Consider the following 23,310-nt stretch of genomic DNA (forward strand, 5'->3'; position numbering starts at 1 on the left):
TCCCGTCTTTCTCTCACGTTGGGGACCAGGCCTATGGAAAGCAAGAAGTCCCTTCTCAACAAGGCTGTCCCCTCCCTACAGGGACTTGTACCACCACATGCCCAGGTGCTTATTACAGCAGAACTGCCTGCCAGCCTTGGTCCACGCAGGGCCCCCTCCAGCGTCACAATTAGCCAAGTGCACCCCCCCAAATCTGCCACACTCCATCCAGGCCACTCAGTGAACCCCAGGCTCCGGAACAAACAGCCCATGGTGCCCGGCAAGCAGGAACTACACTGAGCACAACTATGGATGACCTGAGAACTCAGCCAAGGGGCCAGCTGGCTGCTCAAGGGCTAGAAGCCCCTCGACTGAGTCCCAAAGGCAAACATCAGCTTTCTCCTGCTCCCCCTTTGCACCCAATTACAAGAGCGAGTGTCTTTTTTTAAAAGAACACGGACAGACAGTAGCGATCTTTAAAATACAAAGTATTACAAGGAGCTCAGTTCCCAAAGCGGCTGGGGACGAAAGTGAGGAGCCTGTCCCCCATTTGAGACAAAAGCAAAGACAGCAGAGCAGAAGCGGGGTGGGGAAGGGGAAGGTCAGGTACGGCCATCAAAGCTCAGGCCTCTGCCTCACCTGGACCAAGCCCAGACTCCCGGGAGGACAGGTGGGAGGAAAAGAAGGCCTGGGATTATGGTAGCTTTAGGGAGCTCCCTCCCTCAGTGTGTCAATACAGCTCAAGGGGATGGGGGAGGAAGCCAAAATGACAAAAACAAGAAATGGTAACTTCTCCCCTCTTGGCCACCCCACCCTGCCCGTGGTGACAGAGGGCCCACCCACTGACCCCTGGGGCCTGGTCTCTGCAGTGGCTTTGGGTTGGTGCCGGGTGGGTCCATATGGGCCTGGGGCCAGGGTCGCAGGGGGGAGGCAGGTCCTGGACCTGCGCGGCCGGGGTCCACGTGCAGGTCTGGCCAGCGGCAGCGGCGGCACGCGCTCCAATTAGCCGCTGGGCTGAGCAGCGGGGCGGGCGCGGCGGGCCCATTGAGGGCGAACAAAGGGCGCGACCCCGGGGTCAGCAGTCGCGGCCCCCGCGACCTCCGCTTTGTCCGCCAGCCCTGTTTACTCGGCCGGGGTAAATCTCTCGGGGAGGAAAGAGCCGATTAGAGGGTCGCCCCCGCCCCCCACCGGGGCCGCGGGCCGCGCGCGGACCGCCCGGCGCGGGCCCCCTGCCTCCGAGCCCGCGGTCTCGCGCCCGGGGACCCTAAGAAAGGCGCGGCCGGGGAGTGTCCCGCGGGGGTGGCTCCAGGGAGACCCCCGGCCCAAGCGGACACCCGGCGATTTCCCAAAGCCCTGCGCTGCCCAGCGCGGCTGCGGCCGGGAATTCGTTTGCCAGCGGAGCGACGGGCCCGGCCTTTCGACGGAGATGTTTTAGTTGCAAACCCCGGAGTAGGATAGAGAACAGGCAGACCCCTCCATTCTTTTGGTGCACAGAGCAATGGACCCCACAATTCGGCCAGCGGGTGACTTACAGGCTGAGAATGAGATGTCCTAGGAAGTCCCAACTGGGGGGAAAAATACCTGTATTCTAAAGATTAGGCATAGAGAATAGAACGTGTATGAACTCATATGGATGTATGATAATCTATAAAAGATGATAGATGTCTAGGTAGATTGGTTTTTTTTTAAGAAAGCCAGTGGATGAGTATCCATTAACCACCAAGACCACCCTGCAGGATGTGGCATTATGAATTCGGCGTCTCTATTGCTCCAGTGAGGAACTTCTAGGAATCATCTTTCAAAATCAAATTGTAGACTCAGGAAGCGCCCACAAGTTCACGGATGGCACGAAGATGCCAGGAAGGCATGAAGATGCCAGGATGGCACGAAGATGCCAGTAGTCGCGAGAGGGCCTTCTCACACAGCCCGGAGCCACCAGGCGCGGCGCCGTGTTGGTCCGTTTGTTTTCTTGCCCCTTCTTGGTGCTATTATTTAGGGATTCTCTCCTTAAATCCACCCCCCCAAAAAAAACAGTCTTAACGGAGATGTTTTTTAATGGCTGTGGACACCGTCCATGCTTGGTTAGGGAACCCAGGAGTATTTGATGACTATGTTTAATCCACGTATACATCTTTCACCCTAGAAGGAAACATAGTTCCTTGTGATATCTGTCTGTTGGTCCAAGGATTATCTCTGCTGTCTGCCACCTTCTCCCAAGATTCAGGGAAAGGACCTTGTGTGTTTATGTTTGTATTCACAAGCCTCGAGAGAAAGGATGTTCTTACCTGATTGCAAAACTGCCATGGATTTAGGGAAGGCGCAGGACAGTCGGAAGCCCAAGTGATTTGAAGACAGAATAAAGCTTTGAGGTAAAGATCCTTTAAGTTAGAAGTACAAAATCTGGATGATGTCGGCACAGAAAAAGGAAAGTTCACTTTTCCTTTTTTTAAAAAAAAATCTATGCCACGATCTACAGATAATAGATTTTGTTCTATTTTCTTCCCAAATAGTGCTCTGTGGATACATACGCAGACTACTTCCTAACTTACGTATGGGTTTACTGGGCATGAAATGTCCTGTCCCCTGAGCCCCATGCCACTGTAAAGGCTTTGTTGGTGCCGTCCGCATGGTGGCAAGATACGCTGTCATTTCCTTACAGGGTAACTTCCTGCCATGCCCCAGCATCCCATCTTTAATTTCTCTTTCATGTTTCTCTTTTGTAAGGAGCAATACCAACAACGACCTAGGCCATGAAGGTGGTCTGCACCTTGAGGGATTTAAAAGCATCTCTAAGCATCTCTTCAAAACTTTGCTTTATTCTAAGGTGGGGTGGGGGAGTGTCTCAAAGGGGATGGGACACACTCCCGTGGCCCCTTTGGAAATGACCTTGGGAATTCTAGAACTCCCAGTGGCTCATGCTTAGCTTATGCCAGGGATCAGTGGGTGGACCCAGGTCGGTTTTATACCCAGAGTTCTGGCGGATGGATGGACAGAAGAAGTGGGACTTGGGATTTGTGGGGTGGCAGGGCTTGGGTCTCAGGGGGTCACCGTCATCTGTGCCCTAATAGCCTGCCACCCTGCCCCCAGCCCTCACCCCCTCTCAGTCAGGACCGTATGAGACCACGCCACAAGAAAAAAGGCAGAGAGGGAGGAAGAAAATCTTTGAAAGCAGAACTCAGGTAGATACCTGACTGTCCTCTGTAATGAAGACAATTTACACTCGGATGCTCGATGCTTATCTCTTTGGGGACCGGCCACCATGCAGGAGTATAGAATGGCAGCCACCTGGGGACTGAGCTGTGAGGTACACTGCTTACAGTGCTCATTTACCTATGTAATGTCTCCCGTGGCCCTGACCGTCCTAACCCCCAGATCCTGTGAATGGGACCTTTGGGGGGATGGGGAGCCAGAGGCCAGAGAGAAAGTCTGTGCCGATGAGATTAAGTGAAGGGTCTGTAGATGAGATCAGGGACCCTAGTGGCACCTCGGGTTGAGCACGAGGCTGCTACTAGAAAAATGGATGGTCCAACCCCGCTAGCCCCTCCCAGGGAGAAAGAGAAGACTGTCTGCTCAGATAAACACGGGCTCACAGCCTGGGAAAGCCCAGGGAGCAGGTCTGCTCTGTGCTGTCGGGTCTCCATGAAGCGGGTCCACTGGATGATGGTGGGGTTACTTTGGTGGATGGAATCATCCCGGGGGACCTGTGTCCCGAGAGAAGCAGACACAGGAAGAAACTGGGGGCAGCAGAAACTGGAGGCACGCAGCCCCAAGCCAAGAATGGTTCTCCCATGAGGCTTTTGGAACACGCACAGCCCTGCGGCCCCCTTGATTTAAGGTTTGCTGGTCCCCAGAACTACAAGGAAATAAATGTATTTCTATTTTTTAAGGTAAAGTAAGGACCGTACAGTGGATGTCCTGGAAATGTCACCCCAGAGGCCCTGATGAAACGTTGCCTGTCGGAGACGAGGTGTGTTTGTTTTGGCCCCAGCGCTGGCTTTGCCGAGAAGGAACAAACGCCCCCAGCCTCAGGCCGGCTCTTTGCCTCTCGCCACAGGCCTTGCGTCCACCTCCATGGCCTCTCCTGCCCCGACAAGGGGGCCCAGCCAGGCTCCTCCCCACCAAACTGCCTCAGCCCCCACCCAGAGGAAAAGCAAGGGCCTTTATCAGCCGCCAGAGCTGACGGGCATGGACTGCACCCACAGGCTGGAAGGCCTGCCGGGACAAGGTTCCAGGCGTGGCAGACACCCAGGCTGGGTGCCCCAGCACCTGAAGTCTTCCTGCTGGAGACCCAGGTCTGTGGGAGCTGCCTGGCAGAGAAGGCCTGTTGGCTTTGTCAACCAAAGACCAGCAAGGCACACAGGCCGGGGTGGATGGCAGGAAAACTTTTTTAATGGAGTCATTATCAGCAAGCAGATGCTCCAGGGAGAAGAGAGCCCTTTGGCAACAGGAACAAGGCTGGAGGGAGGGCCATGCAAATGCAACCACAGCTTGTCTCCGGGTGGGAGCGGGGTGAGGGGTGGGGTGTGTGTGTGTGTGTGTGACTATAGAGTTTTTTCTTTTCTGTAAGACCGACCTTGCAGAATCTGTGCGGCTTTCACTATCAGAAAGGGATGGCCTGTGGTTGCTACAACTCGATTCTTCAGTCCAACAGAACGGATGATAATGAAACAGATGCTTGCGCCTGGCAGAAAAACCTGTGAGCCAGAAACACCCCCCCACCCCTGTCATTGAGTGGGTGCCGACTCACAGCGCCCGACAGGACAGGGCAGAACTGGCCCGGTGGGTTCCCAGATGAAAACTCTTTATGGGAGTAGAAAGCACCCCACCCCCACCCCCCTCTCTCTCAAAGAGGGTAGCCCAGCACCTAACTGCAAAGTCCCCAGGGCTCCTCTCCAGAAAACCCCAGCAAGGTGGGAAATCTTCCCAGAGGGAAATTCACACAGCACCCACAGAGCAGAGAGGCAGGAGAAAGGCAAGCTGTCTGTTCCCATGAGGAGTTACAGTCTGGGAACCCAACCCCCAGGGGCAATGCGACCCTGTCCTCTGGGGTCCCTGTGTGTTGGCATTGCTTCGATGGCTCTCAGAGAGGAGGGAGGGAAAGAGAGGTGGGCCATCAGGGGCAGCATCCGCTGGAGACCCAGAGAAAGCCAAGTGGTCCCTGGGACTTCTGGCTCTCACAGCCTCACTGTATTCAGGGCAGGAATCTAGCACTAGACTTGGCAATCAGGTGCTCCCAGAACAATCACTTCATGAAGATTATAAAAGGCCACTCGGCCCTCGGCCACCCGCGGGAGCATTTCAGAGATGTGTCTCAAAGTGAAAATGAAACCACACGGCTGTGCTACCAGCCGGGCGCAGGGAGCCCTGCAGAGGGCCAGGCTGGGCACCGGAGCCCCGGTGGTGTGGCGGTGAAGCGCTTGGCTGGGGAACCACGGGTTGGCGGCTCGAGTCTCCATGGGAGAAAGATGGAGTAGTCTGCCTCTGTAAGGAGTTCCTCCCTTGGGGGCAGCTCTGTACTGTCTTTAAGGGTAGCTCTGAGCTGGGGTTCACCCCATGGGAAGGGGGTTTGGTTCTGTGGGCTACACATGGCTCTCATTTTGAAGCTGGGGGGCCTGAGGCTCGGGGACTTGAAGGTTTGAGGTCCCTGCCCTGCCCCCTTCCAGTCCGGCCCCTTCCTGCAGGAAAATTGTTTCCCTGGCCTGCCAGGGTGCTTGCTTCCTGTCTAACTGCCCCGAGGGCAGGTTTGTCGAGTTGGCTCTGAAATAAAATCTGCCCAGGGCCCATGGATCCAACTCCAACTCAATGTGGGCCCACGGCAACACTATAGGCCTGGTAGAACTGCCCCGTGGGTTTCTGGGACTATAACTCTTCACAGGAGTAGAAAGCCTCATCTTTCTCCTGAGGAGCACACACCCCACCCCACCCCGCAATTCATAACCACTGCACCATCAGGGCTCCTGACAGCCATGTCCCCCGAGGGTGGGCCCGGGTCTCAGTAACGTGGGGCCAGCCTTTGGCACAGGATGCCGCTAGGGCAGCATCCCACACGCCTCTGGGGAGAGAACATTTCTCGCCCAGGCAGGAGCTGCTTGCTTGCAGGGCCCTGGAAGCCCTCTGGAGCCTGTGTCTGGTGTTGACGACTCAGGCCTGTCCCTGTGGGGTGTGGCTTTTCTTACCTGCTTGCAAAGCAGCAGGGCCGTTTTCAGTCCTTGGTGAAATGCACCGGCGTTGGCGGCGGCGGCAGCGGTGAGTAGTCATCTCCAAACCGAAGGCCCTCCAGCTTAAACATCTCTCTCTCAGCGTGAGTCACAAGGCGACCAGACTGCCGTGTTTTCCACACTAGAGAGGCCATTTCTATATTTGGAATTTTAAAAAAAAGAAAGAAAACAAAGAGAATTGTACTCCAGTCTGAAAACCCCAGTGGCCTCCCAAACATCAGGAGAAGGGGGACACGTCCGACACCCCTCGGGCTCTCTGCATCCCAACCTGGAGGTGCTGGATCCGGGCGGAATGTGAGAGCAAGGCTTGCCTGCCATCATTTGTGTTCTGAGGTGTGTGTGTGTGTGTGTGTGTGTGTGTATGTGTGTTTGTGGGTGTGACACCGCCCGCGCCCAGGTTCAATTCTTGTTGCATAAAGACAAGACGGCAAGTCTTGTCTTGGGGGAACCACCAGCCCTACCCCGTCAGCCTCGGTGTGCAACCAGGGTGACATGGGAAGATCACTGGGACATACAATCAACAGGTCCTGTGACTGAGTTAGGGACCTTTCTTCTCTCCAAAGACAACGGTCTGGTGCTTTGTATTGCGAAGGTCATGGGCAGGGGGCTACATCTTCAAAAGATGTTGCTCCTCCTCCCGGCATGCACACACACACACACACACACACACACACACACAGCACAGAGAAGCATCTGGGTCTTCTAAAATAATTTTAGAAATTAGTTGCCAGTGGAATTTTGCAAAGGAATTTTGCAGAGTCTTTGCACAAAATTATTTTTAAATTGAAGAGGAGACAATGAGAGAGAGAGAGAGAGAGAGAGAGACCGTCCTCACTGTCCTAGACATTTTGAGGGGGCATCGCCTTCTCCAAGTGTTAATAATTTAACTGAATCACAACAAACAGCTAATTCCGGCTCCGAGACCTTGAAATGGCCACCAGAAGGGGAGGCTTTGGCTTTAACCATTGAGTAGCTGGTGTGAACAGAGGCTGCTTTTCCCGGCAGGGCTGGCACATGATTACTAGATAGTTTATCTTATCTCTCCGTCTGGACATAGGATGGAAACATTCATACCAGTTTGTTGACTTTACAGCCAGCGACACAGGCCACACAGTGTCATCCCAAATGGGTCACAGCCCGGGCTTTGCCATCATTCTCACAAATGCTTGGTCCCTGAATGCCCAGCGCCTCTGCAGTCCTCCTAGGTGCCTGAGCCGAACTTTGGGCCTGAGTCTGTTTCAGACTCTGGCGGGGCTGGGCCTCTCCATGTGGATCTCCTTCAGAATGGAAGCCTGCTGAGAGGCAGGTAGGCCAAGGGCAACAGGGGGTTAATTCGGGGGGGGGCGTTGTAAGGGAAGTTGGGGGGCGAGCATTGTCTCCAGGGCCACAGACACTGGGGCTCTGCCAGCCTGCACCCCAGCCTCCAGGCACTGTGATGAACCGCCCACCATTGAGTGCCCAAAGCCAGGCCTTTGTGCAGTCACCCTGTGTCTGGGAGCTTGGGCCCAGAGGGTGAATGCAATACCCATTCTCTCTGTAGGGGGGTGGGAATGGGGGAGGGGGGTCATTGGAGGCCTGGTTACTCCAGGAAGCATCCCTGAGTTTCTGAGTGGAGAGCAGCCACCCGAAAGAAAGCAGAAACATCAGCCTCCCCAACTCTGGACCCCCTCTCCCTATTTGTAGAGCTGGAATTGGCCTTATGAGGTGCGCTCTAGGCAGGGTACCCCAAAATGTAAAGCGCAGTATTAATAGTTTTACATCCATGACACACTGAAGTATGCTCTTTGGGGACCTCTGGACCGTTACATACATGCCTTACTGGAAGCCAATTCCCTGCTTCTTTTTATCTTTTTTTTTTTTTTAATTAGTAAGCCATTTTATTGGGGCCTCTTACAGCTCTTATAACAACCCATGCATCAATTATATCAAACACATTTGTACATATGTTGCCATCATGATTTGCAAAACATTTCCTTTCTGCTGGAGCCCTTGGTATCTGCTCCTCTTTGTTTCCTCCTTCCCCCACCCTCCCACCCTCATAGAACCCTGATACATTATAAATTATTATTATTTTCATATCTTGCAATAGCCGCAGTCTCCCTTTGCCCATGTTTCTGTGTTTGCCCCCCTGGATGAGGGGAGTTATGCACTGATCATTGTAGTCCGCTCCCCATTTCTCCCCCTTCTCCCCACACCTTCCCTACCCTCCTGGTAGCACTACTCCCATTACTGTTCCTGGGGGGGTTATTGGTCCTGAATTCCATGTGTCGAGAGCTCTTATCTGTACCTGTGTACATGCTCTGGTCTAGCTGGGTTTTTAAGGTTGAACTGGGGTCATGATAGTGGGGGAAGCATTAAGGAACTAGAAAAAAAGTTGTGTGCTCTGCTATGCTGCACCCTGCATCAATATATTTGTTTGTTTGGGGTCTTCCCGATACCTGATACCTGATCCTTTTAACACCTCATGATCACACAGGCTGGTGTGCTTCTTCCATGTGGGCTTGTTGCTTCCCTGTTAGATGAAGACCCCAGACGCTATATCTTTTAATAGCAGGGCACCATCAGCTTTCTTCACCACATTTGCTTATGCACCCATTTCGTCTTCAGTGATTGTACCAGGAGGGCGAGCATCACAGAATGCCAGGCTATTAGAACAGAGTGTTCTTGCGTTGAGGGAGTACTTGAGTAGAGGCCAATGCCTGTCTGCTACCTTAATACTTAACATTTAAATATATATATGTAGACCTATATTTCTATTAATATATTTACATATGTGCATGCCTGTATTTTTACCTCTATACATGTCTTTGGGCACCTAGTTTTTCTCTCTTTGGGGACATAGTTACTACCTTACAGATGTGGATGGCTCTGACAGAGCCTTCTGTTATGTTTCTAATGCATGGTGCTGGGGCCACGGGGTCCCAGAGGGGCCTGGAAATGGACTACTTCCTCCCAGGGAGAAAATGGTGGGGACACCAGGCTGAGGAGTCCTGCCCAGGAAGAACCTCACCCGAGGGGCCCTCCTATCCATACTGTCACCGGACCCCCTGCCTCATGTCCACCTGCAGGGAACTGAGCTGTTCTTTTCCAGTGCCTGGGATTGTAGATTTCACATACACATGTGCACACACAGGCACACACGCACACACATATACACAGATGCAGGGCCCTGGCCTCTGTTCACAGCAGGCCGTGTCCCTGCTGGGATTTGGAGATGCCAGGTTCACAGAGGACCCAGATGGCCCCGAAGTGCCACCCCCTACCAGTCAGACATCTGGCCCTTTGTCGTGGGGCAGACTGGGTTCGTCAGGGAGACATGGGGCTTGTCTGGGCTCAGGGATCTCTGCCTATGGGTTCCTTTGCCTACAGCAAAAGAATAAATGATCTGGCCTTCCAAGAACGAGGTTTTAATTATATTCGTAACCTAATTAAAATTATATTTTTGTGAAAATCGTATTGTGATGTACTTTTTGGTATAAAAACAATTTGGTGCTAAGACCCAAATGATGCAGCCTGAATTCATTCTTCTAGATCCATTACTATCAAGCTTATTATTGTGATTATTTTTTTGCTCCCAGTTTTAAAAGAACAGGAGATGAAATTGTTTACTTGGCTGAGACTACTGGGCAGTGGGACCGGGGGCCTTCTAATGGGCCCCAGGCCCAGGTCCCCCATAACACCTGCCCTAGCCTGAGGGATCTGCCCCGTGTTCACCCTTCTATTCTAACTGACACTGAAAATATCCCATGTGGTTTTTAAAACACAAAAATATGGTCAGGAAGAAGGCTTGGGAGCTCCCGGTGCTGGAAAAACCCAAGGCAGAGCTGGGTCCCCTTCAGGGTGAGCCGTTACCTGAGAGATGACCAGGTGCGTGGTCATGGTCCCCTGGGCACTGATGCCCAAACCCTCTGCATGCGGGTCTGCCCGCGGGAGTTGCGAATCAGCCCTGGCCAGGGTACCCCGCGGCCTGGCTCTCTGGGCCTCCCCCGGCCCCTCCCGGGAGCCTCCGTAGCCTGGGCCCGCCCCAGGAGGAGCTGCAAGGAGATGGTTAATTTCTGCATCCTTTTTGCGTCCGCCTCCAGAGGAAGCACTTTTCCCCCCTCCCTCCCTAAGCAAGAAAGGGGGGGCGGGGGGCGGGAGCTGAGAGCAGCAATTATTTGAAGGCCTTGGGTGTTTTTCTGTGTGGCAGCCAGCCCTGTCCCTTGCACCCGGCCCGTCCTTGGTCCTCATTCCCGCTCAAGTCCCGGGTTGGAGCCCAGGCCTAGGCTAGGAGGGGCACCCCACAGGGACCACCATCGGATCCCCGCTGCCTGGCCTGGCGGCCTGGCACTGCCCGCCTTTGGGACCTCTTCTCGGGGCAGGCCAGCTCCTCGCCCAGCCGAGCGCCCTCCCTGCACCCACCCGGGCTGCCCTCACCTTCTGTGCACTCAGCCTCGTGGATCTCGGGTCCTGCTCGCGCCCGGGGGGCGCCCAGCCGCGTCCTCGCCGCCTCTGCCGCGCGCCCCACCCAGCCGCCCGCGCTCTGCAGCGAGTCTGGCACCGTGCCAGGCTGCCTGGGAGCCCAGCCCCGGCGGGGAGAACTTTCCGGCGAGGGGGTATGGGCAGGGGGGCGCAGGGGCGAGGGGGGTGCCAGGAGCGGGACAGGGCCCCAGGTGCCCGGCGGGGTCCCTCCCCGCCCCCCAGCCAGCCTGCGGGGGGCCTCCGCCTGCTTTCCCGTCTCCTGGGCCCCATAAAGACGCAGACAACACAGGGGTTTAGTGAGAGCAGTCATGTGCAGGAAGCCCTTATTTATTTATTTAGTTCACACACCAGCCTTTGTGTTCCTGATTTCACAGCTATGAGAGTGGAGGCCCGGCCTCGGTGCGCCGGCCGGCCCGGCCCGGCCAGCCAACCAGCCCGCCTCATGAATAATTGTAGCGATGGCCCGGGCATTTCCATATTTAAATTGGGTGGCAGCGTATGATTAATTAAGAAGGAAAAAGGCAAAGAGGAAGAAAGGGAGTGGGCGGGGCTGGGAGCCGGGCATTTTGGGCAGCCAGCGTGCCAAGGTGCCCGCCACGGCTTACTTAACTCCTGCCATGCCAGGCCGGGGCTCTGGGGGGCGAAGGGGAGATGCTGTCACAGGCAGCCTGGGGGGCAGGCTGACGCAGGGGGCACAGAGCCCTGACTTTGAAACACTCACCCCTGGCCCACCTCTGCAGCCACAGTGCCACCCAGCTGACAATGCTGCCCTATGAAGGTCCTTGGGGTTCATTCTTATCTGGAGCTGCCCACCACTGTGCAGGCCCAAACGTGTGCTGTGTGGCTCTGGGGTGCAGAGATGTCCTGAAGAGAAGCCCCCTCCGCCCAACGGCACCCCCAGGTAGTGACAGCCTGGGAAGGGCTGCAGTCATAGCTGGCCAACACAGCAGGCTGGTGGCCACATGCGTCTTCACTGTCCCTTGAACCTATGTGTACCACCGAGCCTCAGTGTGCCCTCCTGGGGAATGGGAACAACACCAGTGTGGACAGTCCCCGCCCCTGGGGGACCTGCCCAGCCCATGGAGTAGCCCGTGGGATGCTCCTGCCCGAGGAAGCTCCTCCACTCCCCGAGCAAACCCAGTTGGATGCAGCGTGGTCCGACCCAGCCTGCTGAGGTCATGGGCCGGTGGTCAGCGATCTGCTGAGGAAATGACGTGAATCCTTTTGGCCAGGAATATTACACACTGGCTGCTAACCTTGAGGCCAGTAGTTCAAACCCACCAGGAGCTCTAAAGCAGAAAGATGAGGCGTTTTGCACCCGTACAGCCTCAGAAACTCGCAGGTGCTAGCAGTCCAACTCTGCCCTGCAGCATCACCTGAGTGGGAGCCAGCTCTATGGCACTGAGGCCTGTTCTCTGTGCTGCCGGCTCCGGCCTGACCCTGAGGGGCCCACTTGCTTGTGGTTGGTTCCGGGGTGTGTGTGTGTGTGTGTGTGTGTGTGTGTGTGTGTGTGTGTTGGGGGAGTCTCTTGGGTAGGATCCCCCCGAACAACCTAGTCCAAACCTGGGGCTTTCACTACACCCACTGTGCACAAAGCTGGCCCCCATCTGGGGTGAGAGGTCGCTAGGGAGATTCTGTACAGAAGCAGAAGGCCCTGCCCCATTCAGAGACTGTCCTGCAGCAAACCGGCAATACTGGTATGCACCTGTGTGTGTGGGGGTGGGGGGCACATGTGGAGAGGGTCTGGAGGAAGGAGGCCAAGGTGGGGGACCCATGGAAGGGGACCCACTGGCTGAGGCGTTTTATAAGTAGGGGACGACCCCCCCCCCCAGGAAGGGGCCCATCAAAAGGTCACGGGGGCGTATAGACCTCCTGCAGGCGGGAAGGTCCTGTAGGATAAGATGACCAGACGTCCCAATTTTTAAACATTTGTCCCGCGTTCAGCAGCGTTTTAAAAAACATCCCGATTTTTGGAAAGAATGCACCACAAGCTAGGGTAGACGGTTTTCGGCTGCCATGTGGCTATTTCGCCAGGATATGAGTTTTATCAATGGTGTCCCGCTTTACCAATGTTAAAATCTGGTCACCTTAGGTTCAGTCCATGTAGTGGAGGCTGGTACATAGAAGGTGTCCTATAAATGTCAGTTCCCCATCTCGCCTCCCTTGACCTACAGCTTGGTCGGGGAATCCTCCGACTAGATGTCCCTCCAAAGCTTCCACCCCACAGGGCAGCCCAGGAGAGGCTGGTGTGAAGAGTGTGGGATCTTGGACAAGGTCTCAATGGTCCCCATTTTCCCCAGACCCTTCCATGGCACCCGTGTGCATGTCTGAGATCTCAGGCTGGGACTGGGGAGGAGACGGAAGAGGCACTTGAGGTAAGAGATGAATTCCAGTTGCCAGTGGGTGGGAGAGAGGAGCTGGAAGGAGGGGACTTGGCCGGGCATGGCTGACTGTGTAGATGGAGGAGGGGGCCACAGCCCAGGGTCTGCGGGCAGCCTCGAGGAGCTGGAAGCAACAGGGGACTTGTGCTCCAAAGGAATCAGTGCCATGAGACACTGGGAAAGCTGTCTTGTACTTCAGACTACAGAACATGACAGTAAGGCCACACACCTGCGATGTATAGGTCCTCTTATTTGTGGTCAGCAGAAAAGGAGCACCCTCCAGCAGCATGCTCTGGGGCCTCTGAAGGACCAGGACAATGCCAGGTATGGCCGTGTTCACTCCATGGACACACGGTCCCCCAACCAATGCTAGGCTGGGCCTGGGCCATACAGGGTCTACGGGAGCCTCCAGTGAAGTGGGAGGATGCCCATAAGAGCCTTCCTGTCATGATAGGTCAATACTCTTCCCTCTTGGCTGCTGCTACCCTTCTTCCTCCCCTCTTCCTCCTCCTACTTTGTTCCCCTCCTGTTCCTTTCTTCCTCCTCCCTGTCCTCCTCCTCCTTGCCACTATTTCTTTTTAAAATACGTAATTTTAGTTGCATATAATTCACGTACCACACAATGAAAGGTCTTAAATCTATTTTAAAAGGTTGTGAAATCATCACCACAATCCATTTTAGAATGTTTTCTTCATTCGTGTACCCATTACTATACTCTCCCTATGCCCCCACCTCTCCTGTCAGAACCCTAAGGGACTACTCATCTAGTTACGGTCTTCATGGATTATCTACCCTGGATTTCATATAAAGAAAACCGTACCAAAAAGAAACAAGCCACAACAAAGACAACAAATGAAATCTCAATCCAAAAGAAAGTAGAAGAGGATAGAAACTAGAACAAATTAAAAATGGGTCAAAGGGAAAGCAAATGATAAGACATTACATTTTAACCCAGCATATCTGCAGCAGTCCACTGTCCAATACCCTCTGTCTGAGGGCAAGACCATTCCCATCCCTAGTCAATGCTCTGAGGGAATCCAGTGGAGACTTCATCTGCATGGTGACGCTGCAAATGGATTTTGGACTTTCCCTGTCATCCGCAGCCTTCTGCAAACTGGGTGTTCAGAATTCAGGCTCTAATACAACTCCCTCCTCTGATCTAGGATTTTATTATTTGCCATCCTTGGATCATATAGGATGCCACCATTTCTTGAGGGCTACTCATCCATGAGTGGGCAGCAGGCAAAGGGTCGTTTCATCCCAGGCCCTGGCTCAGTGGTTGAAGCAGCCTACTTGCTATATGTTGCTGTGGTGTTGTTAGGAGCCATTGACTTGGCTCTGACGCATGGTGATGCATATAACAGAATGAACCACTTCTCGGTCCTGCGTCATTCTCACAATGGTTGTTATGTTGGAGCTGTTTGTTGCTGCCTTCAGGCTAGGGCTAAAGCTGAGCGAAGGTTTTCAGAGACAATCCCAAGCAGCTTCTGGAACCAGAACCTTCTTCACCTAAGAGCTTGACACTCCGTGTTGCTGCATTGTCTCATGCCCTCAGGAAATAATCAGAAATGCAGGCAGCAATGTTCCTCCTGATGCTATTCATGATAGGCAGAATTGGAAATAAGGTAAATGTCCAATAGCAAGGGGCTGGTTAAGAAAACGGATCCACAGGCATCTTTAATAATAGTAATAATAAACCTCACTGTCATTGAGTCCATGCCAACTCATAGCGACCCCATAGGACAAGCACAACTGCCCCTACAGGTTTCAGAGACTGTAACTCTTTATGGAAGTAGGAAGCCCAGTCTTTCTCCCTCAGGGCGGCTGATGGTTTCAAACAGCTGACTTGGAGGTTGGTAGTCCATAGCATAACCACCCGGGCTTCTTGAATAGTCACTGCAAGTGTGCTTACAGAATAACATTTTCTGACTTAGGGGAGGAGGTAGGGTAAAAACGTTCACTGAAACAAGCAGACCTTAGAATGGCGCACATCATCAGATGCTAAGCCCTTCTGTGGTCTGTGGCTGTGCTGAGGCACCTTTACGGTGGTTCAGTGCCCGCCGACCGTGGAACGAAGCACTCCTGCGTCCCGCGCCCATGTTTGAGTCCACTGATGCGGCCACTGTGGCCATTCATTTACTTGAAGGTCCTCCACTTTCTCTCAGACCCTTACTAAGCCAACTATGCTGCCCTTCTCCGGGAACCGGTTCCTCCTGATCATGTGGCCCAAGTATGTCAGATGGAGTCTTGTCACCCTTGCTTCTGAGGGACATTCTACCCATAGTTCCCCCAAGGCGGTTTCTTTGTCCTCCTGGCCGCCCATGGGATCCTTAATATTCTTCTCCAACATCATCACTTAAGGGTTTCAATTCTTTCCACTCTTCCTTTTGCACACCTAGGATGTGACGGAAAACACATCCTTAACGTGACATCTTTGCTTTTTAACACTTTAAAGAGGCCTTTTGCTGCAGATTGGCCTATGCAATAAATCACTTGGCTGCTGCTTCCAAAGATACTGATTAGAGGCCCAAGCAAGAGGAAAGCTTTGACGACTTGGATAGTTTCTCTGTTTATCGTGATGTTTTCATCATGCCCCTTAGAGAGAAGGCTGGGGAGACTGCATCTCATGTTCATCAGACAGTTGTCAGGAGAGACCAGTCCCTGGAAAAGGACACCGTGCTTGGTAAAGTGGAGGGGCAGTGGTTAAGATAGATGGACACCGAGCCTGCCAGCACAGGAACCATTGTGAGGACAAGCCAGTGTTTCTTTTTGTTCCGCAGCATTAGGGTCGCTGTGGGTCGGAAACAACTCGATGCCCTCTAACAAGGACATGACGTTTCTTATCGGTCCAGTGGGAGGATTTTTGTTTTCTTTACATCGAAGCATAATCCATACTGACGGCTGTCGTCTTTAGTTTGCATCATTGAAATGCTTCGAGTTCTCTCGGCTTCCAATAAGCCAAGTTGTGTCATCTGCACATCCAAATTGTTAATGAGCCTTCCTCCAATCCTGATGCTGAGTTCTTCTTCATATAGGCCGGCGTCTCCAATTATTTGCTCAGCGCACAGATTGATGAAGGTTGAGGAGAGACTTCAGTCCTGAGACACACCTTTCCTGGTTTGAAACCAGGCAGTCTCTCCCTGCTTGGGGTAAATTTACTGCACAAGACCTCTTAGAAGTGTTGATAAGCAAGGAGGTTACTCTGAGGACTCAGGTGCTGCTGACTCGAGCCATTGTCATTTCATTTACCTCAGATGCATGTGAAAGTTGGACACTGACTAACGAAGATCGAAGAAGGATCGATGCGTTTGAATGATGGTGCTGGTGAAGCACAATCCAAAGTTGCACGGACTGCCCACGGGACACCAAATCTCTCTTGGGAAGAGTAAGGCCAGAGCGCTCCTTAGAGCTAAGGATGGTGAGACTTCATCTCACGTACTTTGGGCACGCTATTGGGGGAGACCAGCCCCTGAAGAAGGACATCATGCTCAGTAAAGGAGCAGGGCAGCGGGAAAGAGGAAACCCTTCAACTGGATGGACTGACACAAGGGCTGTAACCATGGGCTCCAGCCTGGGGACAATCGTGAGGATGGCGTAGGAGGGGCCGTGTTGTGTTCTGTGGTGCAGAGCACCGCTCCAGTAGCACCTAGCCGCAGTATCTTCTTGGTCTGTTCTCACCATGGCCTCTTGGTCCACGTGCATGCCCCTCGTGAGCACAATGAAGTGCCCTGGAATTCCCTCCTTCGAAATGTTGTCTGCTGTTTGTTATGATCGATGGGGTGGAATGCCTTTCCTAGTCCGTCAAACACAAGCGATGGACTTTCTGGTAGACCCTGCCTTCAGCCAAGATCCAGCTGATGTCAGTGATGAAATGGCTTGTTTCACGTCCTCTTTGGAATCTGGCTGGGTTTCTGGCTGAGCTGCCTCTGTGTTTGAGGGCCTCTGTTTTCTCAAAGGTCCTATTGCCGGTGCTCAAGCGTCCCTGGGCGCTATTGCTCAGAGCGGTTTGGTTTCACAAGTGATTTGAAAACGCCTTAGCTTCTTTTCCACAGATCCACGACGGTTGTCAAATCAACACGCAGCATCAGTGATGGGGGAAAGCACCTCGATGCAATTGACAAAGCCGAGAAGTCCGGCTCCTTGGAGGACGTCTTGGGCTGTGCCGCCCTTCAAGGGTCAGCGACTTCTTGATGCTCTGGGTGCCCCTCCCTCAGTGCTGGATACACAGCCTGAGCACCATGCGGAGTTGGAGGTGCAGGGCTGGCTTGGTGGTGTGGGAACCTCCAAGTTGCACGGCCCCCCAGTCTCAGGGTGTTCTACTGCTGCTGTCTTGAGATTCACAGTCAGACTAGACCCGGAGCTCTCCGTTTTCCTTTGATTCAAAACCAAAAGAAAGAAGGAAAACAAAGAAAGAGAACTCACTCCAATTGAGTCGATTTTGACTCATAGTGACCTTACAGGACAGAGTAGAATTGTCCTGTTAGCTTCTGAGGCTGTGAATCTTTACAGGAACAGAAAGCCTGGTTTTCCGCAGAGCAGCTGATGGTTTTGAACTGCCAGCCTTGCAGTTAGCAGTCCAACGAGTAAGGCAAACAGTGTTTCTCCAAGTGTGATATAACACTGCCTGTGTGTGGGCTGTGGGGCTGCAAAAGCCAATACCTACACTTGATACTGGATCATGGCCTATAATATAAAAATTTTTACTTGTGGGAGGTGAGGGGTGCTGAGTAATTTTTTTTTTCTGAAAAAGGGGGAGGTGGGTCACATAAGTTGGGGGTGCTTTACTCTATACCAACCGGGCTCGTAGTTTGCCCTCCAAAACCAAAACCTAACTCACTGCCACCGAGTCAATGACAACTCAGAGCAACCCGATAGGACAGGGTAGAACTGCCCCTGTGGGTTTCCGAGCCTGTCTCTCTCTACAAGAGTAGAAAGCTTCATCTGTCCCCGGAGGACTGGTGGTTTTGAACTGCCGACCTTGTGATTAGCAGCCCAACGGGTAACCCATTACACCACCAGGGCTGAGCCAGCTTTTTACCCTATCATATTTTGTCCTTTGGGGGATTGTCCCACAGCAGAGAGTCAAAGCCCATCTCTGCTGTCCCTCAGAGATACTTGTTAGTAAGGGGTGGTGGTATGCTGCCCATCCAGGACAACACCTATAAACTGTCTTGTTGGCAAAAAGGGGCGAGGGAGGGTTGCTCTTGTAAAAACATGTATGGCCACTTGTAAGGTTGTTTTCTGAAAACTGGAACCATGGGACCTCTGAACCAGCAGGTGAAGCCAGATGGCTCAGGCCAGGACAGCTGCCTGGAGACCCAGCCCACCTGTCAAGGATCAGGGTCCATGCAGGTATCCAGTTTCTGCAGCCACATCACCAGGAGAGAGGTGAACTGCCCGTCTCTAGAGGCATTCAAGGACAACTGTGCAGCAATGGTACTATGAGGCAATACCTGCTCTGGAGGGGAGCTCAGTCAGGAGAATCTGGTCCTGTGGCAACGTCTCTCGAGCAGGGGCTACATCAGAGCCCCCGCAGTCCGGGGGACTCAGTAGGCACTTATTTTAGGAGAAGAAAAGAATGAAGGAAGGCTGTGGGAGGTGGGCCGCTGAGACCTGGGCAGAGAGTTTTTCAAGGTGCTGCAGAAACAGGTGCCTTCCCAGAGGAGCCAGGAGCCTGCTCCACTCCTGACACCAGGGGAGTGGGCACTGGAGCCCCTGGGTGGTGCAAACCATGAGCGTAAGTGCATTGGCTGCTGATCAGAAGGGTGGCGGTTTGAGCCCCCTCACAGGCACCTGGGAAGGCCACTCCTGAAGAAGCCACAAGTGGGATGCAATGCTGCTCCGAGAGCTGGTTTGGGTCAAGTTCATTGAGCGCTGACTGCTGTGTGTTCACAGGGTGCCCCACATGGATCCCCCAGCACTGTGGAGTTGGGACTGGTGGGAGCAGGGAGGTCAGGCTTTAGTAGGGCATGTGGGGGTTTGAACACAGCTGGGCGGGAAGTCCTGGTTGTTCTAGCCCTATCCCGGGACAGTCAGGAAGTCCAAGGTGGGGTCCATGCCTTCAACCTGTCACCATCCACAGACTGTGCATGGCCCAGCTTTTCCTCTGGATTAGCTCAAATAACCAAGCGGCTGAAGCAGATACCTGCACTGCAGGTGCCTGGGAGCTCACCTCCGTGGGACCTGACACTGCCTGAGGCTCTGGCTGCTGGGCCAAGCTTTCCCCTCCCCACCATCCCCAGCGCTTAGGTGCTTCCTTCTCCAGCACCAGGCTGGGCCCAGGTCCCTAGCAGACCCACCTCCTTTGTAACACCAACTTACCTAGGGGTTATGACCTGGTGGCAGCGGGGAAGGGATGCAGGCAGGCCCAGTCCTCAGAAGGGGCCGTCTGGGCCCTCCAGGGCTCCCTATCAGACAGACAGACACCCAGTGACAAGTCTGGCTGTCCTGACAGTTGGCCTGGTCCAGGAGCAACAGGAACTGGTCATAGGTCACCTATCCCCACAGCCTGCCAGGCTCAGTAGAGCTTTTTCACAGTCCTGCAGCTGGTAGGTCCAGGGGTGGCTGACATCTCACCCCTGCGTGGGAATGCTACCCATTGCCCCAGCTGAATAAAAAGTACTGGGGTCCGGATGCCCTGGGGGTGGGGCAGCAGACTAGTAGAGACTTGGGAAGGTGGGGCCATTGGGCAAGCAGGTGGTCCCTGGTATGGTCAGCAGGCCAGCGGCAGTTGACCAGAGGGCCCACTTGCACCGGAGGGCCCAAGTCAAGGCTCTGAGAGCCTCTGAGGCTTTGCCACTCCCATGGTGGGTGACCCCTGGGTTAGGCCACTGACGGGAGGGGAGTGGGTGGAAGCCGACCAGTTGTCCTCAAGGGCTGGATTCCTCTCCAGTGTGGCCCTTGGAGCCTGGCTTGGTCCCTGGCTAACCTGGGAAATCAATTGGGTGGGTGGGCGGGGAGAAGAGGGAGGACAGGAGTCACAGGAGACATGCCAAGAAGTCACTGGAGGCCCGCATAGGAGGCCAGGGCAATGTCCACCCCCAGGCTTCAGCTGGGATGCCATCAAGAGGCAGTGGGCCCGAGGTCCAAGGGACAGACTTTGCTTTTTGCTGGTGTTTCCCTCCTCTCCTGAGTAGACCTGGGTCTCAGAGGGTTAACGCCTGGGCGCCCTGGGGAGGGGGAGGGGCAAGAGGGAAGACAGCAGAACCCAGTATCTTCTTTCCCATAAAGAGTCCCAGAGTCCCGAGGAGGCCACTTACCCGAGAGTCCCTTCCCAAGTGGCCGGGCCTTTGTTTGCGGGAGACCGAGGGGGCGGGGACGGTGACTGCTGGGCGGGCGGCCTTGCTTCAAAGACCTCTTACCTCTGACCAGCTCGGCCCCAATCTGGGCGGGGCTTGGAGTCCATTCCGGGCCGGAGGCGGGGCTCAGGGTCAAGTTCACGGCGGAGGAGGGGCTCAGGGTCAAGTTCACGGGCCCGAGGCCTAGGCCGGGCGCGGGGCGGTGGGCTGCACCTCCGTCCCATCTTGGCGCACGGTCTGGGCGGGAAGTCTGGGCTCGCGGGCCCCGGGCGTCGGCGGGGGCGGAGATTAGCAACAAAGAGAGGCAGGAGGGACGCACGGGGCCCAAGAGGAGGACAGGCTGAGGATGGGGCGGAGGGCCTCTGGCTGGAGAAGCCAGACTTGAAATTCCATCTGGAGGTTTTCTCTCTCTGTCTCTCTCTCTCTTACACACACACACACACCAGCACACCCAGAACCCTACTGCTGGCCCAGCGCTCTGCTCAGAAGAGACTGGGAGGCTGGTGATCTGGAGGGGCGGTGGGCATGGCATGGCTCACACAAGGGCAGCATGGTCAGCGTAGGTCAGCAGGAGCCCAGGTCCAGCACGAAGCTGCGGCCGGTGGTGCGTGGCCCTGTGGCATCACTCAGAGGTGTGCCAGATTGGTGTGATGCCCGGCGGCCCCTGCCTTGAAATTCTTCATCGCTTTTGAACAAGGGCCCCTTCTTTTTCTTAGGGCCTGGGCCATGCAATCGGGGAACAGCATTCAGGTTGGGGGGGACACGCACTGCCATTGAACTGACTGACTCAGAGCAGCCCTAGAGGGCAGGGCAGAACTGCCCCTGTGCGGCTGAGGCTGCAGCTCTCTGGGAGTAAAAAGCCTTCCTCCCTGGAGCAGCTGGTGGTTTCAAACCGCTCACCTTGCAGGCAGAAGCCCACCTTATAACTTACTCCACCATCGGCTTGCAGGGCGTGGTGGAAGCTGTGATTCTTCCACTAAATTCTGCTGACAGAATGGATCCCCAGTCTACATAAACAAGGTTGACAAACTAATGACTTCATCAGAGATCACCACGTGTGAGAAACCACGTGCTCACCTCTGAGACCGGCCAGCCTGGCTCGGCCACGTGGACACAGTGCACATGCTCACCTCTGGGAAGCAGGACATCACCTGAGACTCCACCTGCTGGGTCAGCAGCAGGCCGGTCAGGCCCGGCTCGGACACGTGGACACCGGGCCCAGGCTCCCAGGGTCCCTAGTGTGCAGGGTTGACAACACCGAGACCAGGGCAGGGGAGACCTGGGCGGGGGCCTGCTGCACACCAGGTACTCGCGGACGCTGGTCTGCCATCGTTAGCCCGTGGAAGCAAGCTCAGACCCTGGTGTTACCTCTCCGTACGCGGCACATTCTCTCTCCTGCTCAGAAAAGTGATGCTGTTGTTAGAGAAGCTGGAGAATGCAGAAAAGAGATAAAGAGACATGGAAAGAGAAGCCGAAGGAGAAATGGTGCGAGAGAAAGAGACACGGAGAGGGACAGAGGAGAGCTGTAGGAAACGAGAGGAAGAGAGGAAGAGAAAGCAGGCACAGGAGAGGGGCAGAGACAAATGGAGAGGGCTCAAGGGAACAAAGGAAAGAAAGAACGAGGAGAGCGAAAATGGAGGAGAAGTGAGATGAAGAACGAGACGGCCGCAGAGAGTCTTGACTCCACACGCTTTGCTCATTCACATTTGAGTGCATGTCCTTACTGCTCAATAAATAAACACACAAATGCACGATTGTTTTTTTCCCCTTTTACTCCAACTTTTACACCGAAGCACCGGTCTGCTAGGACAATCTGACCCACAGGAGCTGGCACCGAATTCCACGGCGAAGGGACCTCGATTGCAGCCCTTATTCCCAGGCACAAATCCACACACACCCTGGGGCTGCCTGTTCCCGAGTCATAAACCGTGACATCTCCAGGACTGCCTTCCCCAGTGTCCTTAGCCGGCTGTGGCCTCACCGCCCCATTGCGACAGTTAGAAACCTGCTCTCAACAGATTCCAATCTCTTATTCATCCCCACTGGCTGCTGTAGACCCCTGGCAGGGAGACAAGGCCACCAGAGAGCTCCGATGCCCACCCCCCCACCCCACCCAGCCCCAGGAGGCCAGATGGCAGGTCCAGGGGTGGCCATGACCCAGCAGTGGCAGCCCAGAGCCCTGATCTCAGAGGCAGAACTGCTAAGTCCAATGCAGACTTAGGAAGGAGGCAGCCCCTGGCCTGTCTTCATCAGCTATCAAAGGCCAGAGGTGGGGGAAGGGACATTGGAGGCACTAAGAGTCCAGGGACAGGGTACCCTGTAAGCAAGTCACTCTGCTCCATTGTGCCTCAGTTTCCCCAAACATGGAGAGGGTGGCCAGCTCCTGGGCTTTCATGCAGGAGGCCCACTCTGGCAGGGTGAGTGGGCAAGGGTAGAGAGAACCAGCATAGCAGTGGGGACCCATGTGGCCACGGTGGACCCAAAGTGGGTTTAATCTGCGGGCAGAAAGAGAAGGAGGGGAGGGAAACCCAGACCTCTCAGGCCCCCACCCCACTGCCACCATGTACTGCTGCCTGCTGGGTAATGCTCTCTTCCTCTGGACCCAGGATCCCTTACACCCACTTCCACCGGGAGCCCAGCCCCATGAGCTGGCCAGCTATTCCAAGATAAGCCCTCTGCTATCCAGCCGAGTCCCACTTACAGGGCCCCTCACAGTGGAGTCCCAAGACTGTGGTCCTCAAGGAATCTGATGACTTCATCCATGACTTCCAACCACGCAGCTTCCGGGGCAGCGGTGCAGGGCTTAACCCACCAGACCACCAGGATCGTAGGCCTGCAACGCTGGATGCTGGAAAAGAGGCACACGTCTGCTTTTATTTAATGTTGCTTATCAAATAGAAGCGCTCCTTACAGGAAAAAATGGAAATTCGGAAAAGCAACAAAAAGAAAACAAAAATGACCCAGGAGGTAATT

This window comes from Echinops telfairi, unplaced genomic scaffold (assembly GCF_000313985.2).
Source record: "Echinops telfairi isolate 266 unplaced genomic scaffold, ASM31398v2 ScPeMD7_2;HRSCAF=8, whole genome shotgun sequence".
Lineage (NCBI taxonomy): Eukaryota > Metazoa > Chordata > Mammalia > Afrosoricida > Tenrecidae > Echinops > Echinops telfairi.